This window comes from Carlito syrichta, unplaced genomic scaffold, assembly GCF_000164805.1.
Source record: "Carlito syrichta isolate Samal-C Ts95f unplaced genomic scaffold, Tarsius_syrichta-2.0.1 Scaffold87096, whole genome shotgun sequence".
NCBI lineage: Eukaryota > Metazoa > Chordata > Mammalia > Primates > Tarsiidae > Carlito > Carlito syrichta.
The window spans coordinates 131,752-139,056 of NW_007031192.1; positions in this window are offsets into that span (position 1 = coordinate 131,752).

Consider the following 7,305-nt stretch of genomic DNA (forward strand, 5'->3'; position numbering starts at 1 on the left):
GAAGAGATTTCAAAAAGCCCCACTTGGAGACCAGGCATAGTGGCTCACACCTGTACTCCCAGCCTTTTGGGAGGCCAACGTGGGAGGATAGCTTGAGGCCAGGAGTTTGAACCTGGGCCACATAGACTCCATTTATAAAAATAAATACATAAATGTCTTAAAGTCCCATGTGGGATTCTGATGTGCCTTCCTTCACCACCCACTCACCCCTCCACACTTTCCAGGAATGGGAAGCCACTGGAGACTTTAGAAAGCATTGCCCTTTTGAAAGTGCTTCATGATCGTGTTTTCTAAACACTAGACAAATCTATTTCAGCACTTTCCAAAATATAATTCATAGGATACTCATCCCATAAGATGCTAACTACTAAAAATTAACCCAGACACTGTGGCACACAGCTTAGTTCCAGTTACTCGGGAGGCTTGAGCTCAAGATTTCAAGTCCAGCCTGGGCAACACAGTGAGATCCCATCTGTTTAAAAAAATTTTTTTAGTTCACATAAGTTGGGAATCCCACGTATCCTCTCCCCTTCTTTCAGGACTTCACAAACCATACTTACACAGTCGAGAAACCAACCCCGTTTCTTAGAGTTTCCACATATATATTTCATTCCAACTCTTATTCTCATATAACACCTATTAACATCCCAGTGTTCCACGAAGATGAGAAACCCCAGGCCACATTACATCGTTTCCTTGTAGTTGGAATATGCCAGGTGTGGTTCTGCCTCACGCAGGACAGGTCAGCAGGAAGGGGTATGCCTGCCTCTCTAGAAACCACTCTCTGCCATACTTCCCGCCCAGCCCTCACAGCCCAACTCTCTGTGCAGAGGAGAACCAAGCCCAGCCTCTTCCACCCGGGTCCCCCACAGGACTCTTTTCTGAGGGGATGGCGAGTCAAGTCTCCTGGGTTCCTCTATGGTTTTCCAGGACCCTCGTATTCATCTCCTGAATCTGAGCTGAGTAACTGAGCTGGTGGAGAGAGAAGCCAGCATAGGGAACAGGGTGACACTGTGGGTGCTCCTGTGTAGTTAACTAGAGGAAGAGGAAGGACTGAGAAAGCCACAGTGCAAAGCACAGAAGGGAAGATGGGAGCAGGCCTCCTGAGCCTGAGTAATGACGAAAGGAACAAAACGAATGGATGAGGATGGAGGTGAGGAGCGGCCTTGGACCTCTGCAGCTCTCCCTCTCTCCCTCCTCCCTCCTCTCTCCATGGGAGTCCAGTGGCCCTTGCAAACACTTCCCTGGCACAGATGTGGGCCGCCTGCTCACTCAAAGCTGTGCACCGTGCTCCCTCTGCTGGCTCTGATGTGCCAGCTAGATTTAAATCCAACTCCAGTGGAGTACAATACCTGTATCGGGTACCTTCAAGGATGTTTGCCACCGGCACAGCCTCTCTTAGATGTGGTCACACTTCCTAGCCAAGATGGAAATTCAATCTCTTTTGTACTGGGGGGAAAAAGCAAAGGTGGGAAGGGAGTAGGGAAACAATCACTGTCCTTCGTGCCATGAAATGCAGCCACTTACTTGGTCCACTGCTGTGTGAGGCACTGAGAATTAGAAGATGGGTGGTACTCGGCCTCTGCTCTCTGGAAACGTACAAGCCAGAGAGGGAAGATTCATCACACATTCCTCAAAAAGAAGAATTCTGGAGAATGTCTGTAACGTGAACTTCAAGTGATGACTACACAGGTCCACTGAATGCACAAGAAAGCACCTCACCTGGGCTGGTCGTGCTTCCCTAACTGTGCATCTTACCTGATGGATATGCTCACAAACTGTCTGGAACCACAATGGTCACAACAGTCATCTGTGAAGGCTGTTCCATTACAAACACTGCGAGCCATCCCAACATGCTTTCTGCTTTACACACCTTCACTCACTTCATGAATTAGGTTCAGAAATGAGCCTGAGGAACGAATGGTGGCCCAGAGTTGCCAAGTCAGAATTCAAACCCAGTTCCACCTGACTCCAAAGTCCCTGCAGCCTCTTCCCAGCTCACTGCCCTACCCTGAATCACTGTCCAGTGTCCACAATATCACTGTCACCTGAGCGTTCCCTCCACAAGCTCTCCATGCCCTAAAGGAAGCCCTAGTCTTAAAGAAATTACAATATAATGGAGCAGGGACTATGTAATGTAGTCTTCAGTGCATACTAAGAAGCATCCTGAATCAGTGAATGTTTGGGAGTCTCCAACTAACAGATATTTGCAAATTCTGGTGACCTAGGAAGTTAGAGGGTTCAAAAGTTAGTGACTTTCCTTCCAGGAAGCTAACCTAAAAAGTAACAGCGGTAGATTCACCAGCTGAGGAAGCAGTGATGAGGTCTCAAAGCATGTCATGAAAGAAATTTTTTAATTTTCTTTTTTTTTGGAGTTGGAGTTGGAGTCTACTCTGTCACTCAGACTGGAGTGCAGTGGCCACTCCCGACCACCGCAGCCTCGACCTGCTGGGCTCTGATGATCCTTCCGTCTCAGTCTTCCAAGTTGCTGGAACTACAGGCACGCGCTACCACGCCCCGCTAATTTTTTGATTTATTGTAGAGATGAGGTCTCGCCAAGTTGCCCAGGCGGGTCTCGAACCCGCAGGCTCAAGCAATCCACTCACCTCGGCCTCCCAAAGCCGCAGGATTACAGGCTGAGCCACCGAGCCCGGCTATGTTGTTTTTTTTAAATAAGAGACAGAGTCTGGCTATACTGCCCAGGCTGGAGTGCAGTGGATATTCACAGGTGCAGTTCCATGACTGATCAGCACGGGAGTTTTTACCTGCTCCATTTCCGACCTGGGTCAGTTCAACCCTCCTTAGGCAACCTGGTGGTCCCCTGCTCCCAAGAGGACACCATATTGATGCCAAACTTAGTGCGAACACTGAATCAGCATAGCACCCCACAGCCCAGAACTCCTGGGCTCAAGTGATCCTCCCACCTCAGCCTCCCAAGTAGCTGGAACTGCAGGCACATGCCACCATGACTGGAGAAAGAAATTAGCAGCAGTGAAATGTCCTGCTTCTCCTTCCCAGGATCCAGCTTGTCACTACTCTTTCTGTGCACCCTCAAGCTTCTGTCAAACTATCAAGGGAAAGGATGAAATGTCTCTCTGATATTTTATATTACCTGTTGTTATTTTTATTCTCAGTTATTCCCCTTGGCACAAAACTAGAGAATGAAGTAAATGGAGGAGGAGGGTAAGAAGTAAAAGATTCTCAGCTCTTAAAAGTTTCAAAATAGACGTTGGTGCCAGCGCAGTGGCTCATGCCTGTAATCCTGGCACTTCGGGAGGCCATGGTGGGAGGATCGCTTGAGCCCAGGGGTTTGAGACCAGCCTGGGCAACATGGTGAGATCTCATCTATACAATAAATCAAAAATTAGCCCAGCGTGGGTGGCATATGCCTGTTGTCCCAGCTACTCTGGAGGCTGAAACAGAAGGATCGCCTGAGCCCAGGAGGTTGAAGCTGAGGAGAACCATGGTCATGCCACCGCATTCCAGCCTGGGTGACAGAGTGAGACTCTGACTACAAAAAAAAAAAAAAAAAATTATAAATAGATTTTGGAAACTTCCTGAAGACAGAGTATATGAAAGGAGAAGGTTTCGAGGAAGACAGTGCTCATGGCAAAAACTGTGAGAAGGCCCAGAGTGGCCAGAGATTCCTCACATAGACATGCTGCAACCTCCACAAACCAGAGGAGGACAGAGTCAGAGGGAAACCTCCAATTGGCCCGAGTCCTGGCAACCTGGGGATCACCAATGCCAGGTGCGGTGAAGGCCAGAGGCCACGCCCCAGGACAACAGTGACACAACAGGAGAGGTGACAGCGTGGTTGAGACAGCCTCAGATGGCCTGTGGGAGCAGCAGGGAGGTTTCCCCACCCCAAGGGGTACAGAAGCAGCTGAGAGAGAACCCTAGCATCTGGGGAGCAGGAGGCCCCAAGTCGACCATGTGCCAAAGACAGAAAGCTGACATCAGCAGCGGACACTGCCTGGGGAGAATGAAGCCACAGATAGAAGACCCTCCCCTCCACCAAGCTCTCCTACACAGATGCCAACCCATGGAGAAAGAAGGGAGAGGGCGCCCTGAGCTACCTGAGGAAGCCTGGCACTGACCAGGTTGAGCCTCAGTGATCAGGTAGAATACAGCATGCAAAACGCTCGTAGGAAGATAAGAAAGCAGAAGGGGGCTGGTTTGGGGAGGCTGAGGTAGAAGGATTGCTGGAGACCAGGAGTGCAAGTCCAGCCTGGGCAACATAACGAGACCTGGTCTCTACAAAAAAAATTAAGAAATCAACTGGGCGTGGTGGCACACAACTTAATCCCAGTACTTTGGGAGGCCAAGATGAGTGGATTGCCTGGGCCCAGAGGTTCAAGACCAGCCTGGTCAACATAGCGAGACTTCATCTCTACAAAAAAATTTTAAAAATCAGCAGGCTGTGGTGATGCACACCTATAGTCCCAGCTACTTGGGAGGCTGAAGCAGGAGGATCACTTGAGCCCAGAAGGTCAAAGCTGCCACTGCACTCCGGCCTCCAGCCTAGGCAACAGAGTGAGACCCTGACTCAAAAAAAGAAAAGAAAAAGAAAGAAAGTGGAAGGGATGGGTTGTTTGCAACTGAGGCGGGGATTGAAGGCTTGGAATGACTTCTGTGCCCAAGCTGACCAGGGAGGAAGAAGAAGGCCCCAGGAAGACAGGTGTGTGTTGTGAAGTGAGTGTTACGTTGCCATAGGCCTGAGTGTATGGAGTGTGCACAGGCAGCTCCACACACCTGCCTCCTAGGCATGTTTCACTCTGACAAGTGAAACCAACACAGGCAGGTTCCACACACGCCTCTTGGCTGTCAGGGGCTCATCCAGCCTCCAGCTGGTGGTTTCTCTGTTCTACCCCAGTCAGCCCGACTGTTTGCTAAGCAGGAAAAGCCCTGCAACCAGGCCATGTGTATTCAGTTTTTTACTGTAAACAAGAATATACCAAAGCATGACCTCAAAATTAACAAATTTCATATTCCCACAGGCAAGCCAATTCAGTTGTCCCCATCTCGCCTGCAGCACGGACACCACTTCTGAGCTGGTGAGACACACCTACTCAAGATGTCCTTTGTGTCAGAAGATGTGTGATTCTCAGGAACAACAGTCCAGACCAGTTTTGCTGCTTTCTTGTCAAATCCAATTCGACTGCACTGGATTAAAGTAACCTGAATTGACTATCTGTCATCACCTCCCTCCAGGATCCCGGAAGGACACTGATTATCTTTCCTTTACAGTTACACCACTGGGGATCAAGAAAGTAATTCTCATTAATGTGCTTATCACAACAAGGCTTGCAATTGCGCTACTGTATGCTAATGTTTTGTATAATTGCTTCATAATTATGCTTGACAACTTCCATTTCATAGATTAGGAGACTGTGGTTCATCTATGTTTCCATAAAGGAACTGACTTCCAAGGCCATGCCTCTTCCACTCTTCTGCAGTTCCTTGGTGATGAAAGCTCACATGTTAAGAACTCTTGCCTGGGCACCCTAGGGCTGAGGTGACCAAAGTCATTCTTCCACCCCCACCCTCCCTGCTGCCCACTCCCCACACATCCTTCTTTGCCACACTGACTGGCACTCATGCCCCAAACCACCACCTCCTTCCAAGCCTTCGCGGAAGCTGTTCTCTCTGCCTTGACTGTCCATCTTTCTTCCCTCCCCCCTTGGAGAATGCCAACCATCCTCTAAATTGATAGTGCCCTGGATAGTTTGGCTCATTCTCCTGAGAGCTGCCTCCGCCCCAGCCTCTGCAACACTCTGTCCACTTTCCCATCACAGCACACACAGGCCACTTGGAAGCGGCAAATGTCCGATGTGCTTCCGTGGCCACTACTAGAACACGAACTCCTCAAAGTCAAGATCTAAGGCACCAAGTGCTTGTTGAATTAATGAATAACTTTGTTTTGAATCAAAGGCTACCTTTTACATGTCCTAGATTGTGACTTAATCATGAGTAGGTGAGCACTAGGGAGCAAACTGGCTCTTGGCAAATGATTTTAAGGATAACCACGGATGGCGTGGTGGCCTATAATTCCAACACTTTGGGAGGCCAAGGCAGGAGAATCACTTGAGGCCAGGAGCTCAAGACCCACATAGGCAACATAGTGAAACCTCGTCTCTACCAAAAACAAATTTAAAAATTAGTCAGCCTTGGTAGCAAGGGCCTGTAGTCCCAGCTACTTGGGAGGCTGAGACAGGAAGATCACTTGAACCCAGAAATTCGAGCTTACAGTGAGTTTTGACCGTGCCACTGCATTCCAGCCTGGGTGACACAGCGAGACCCTATCTCTGAAAAACAAAAACAACAAAAACAACAACAATTTTTTTAAAGAATTGAAAAAAAAAAAAAAGGATAACCACGAAGAAAGTCTCCACCACTCAAAACAGGCTTTTTTCCCAGAGACCACCGCCACCGTCTTATCACCGGCGCAGCCAAAGCTAGAAACGGCCCCGCCCCTCTTCCTGCCAATCAGTCGCTCCTAGCGCCTGCGAAGGCCCCGCCCTCTCGCGAGGCCCCGCCCCCACTCGTCACAAGCGCTGCTCAAGTCAGGGACAACCCCGCCACTCTCCTGCCAATCAATCGCTCTTCGCGCCTGCGCAGGCCCCACCCTCTCCAGAAGGCCCGCCCCGAGGGTGTAGTGGGCGGTTAGGTCCCGCGGCTGCCTCTCCTTCACTGGCCCGCTCGCCATGACGATCACCTACAGCTGCATTGCTAATGGCCGAGTGGTCCTAGCGGAGCTGGCCCTGAACGGCGACTCCTATCAGGTATCTCCGGGTCGGCGCGTCCGCCCCCGCGGGTTCCGCCGCTTGAGGGTGGCGCCCACCGGGCCAGCCCTCGGGACGCCGCGCTTCGTGAGGCCTGAAACCGACTCCAGAGACCAGAGGCCCGGTCCTCGAGAGGCCCCGCCCCCGAGAGGCGCCAATTGTCCGGTGCCGGAGCCACAAGTGCACGGTCCAGGGTTTGCGGGTGGCGGCAAATTGTCCCCACGTCCAACTCCCACAGACCCTAAACGTTTTTTATCTCCCCTGCAGGGGAATGACCCACAGTTCAGTACATATTTAGCGAACATGTCTTAGTTGCAAAATCTCAGCGTAAAGGATGTGAGGGACTAGGCTGTGAGCACAGACCTAGGGTTGTCCTTGGAACCCGTTGTCCCTTTGTGTCCAAGGGCTGTATACAGTTGTCCTAGGGTGTCCTGAAGGAGGTCATTAGACCACAGTTTGGGGTGCTCGTCGTATTCAGTTTATAAGAGTCTGTCTTTTTTTTTTTTTTTTTTTTTTTTTC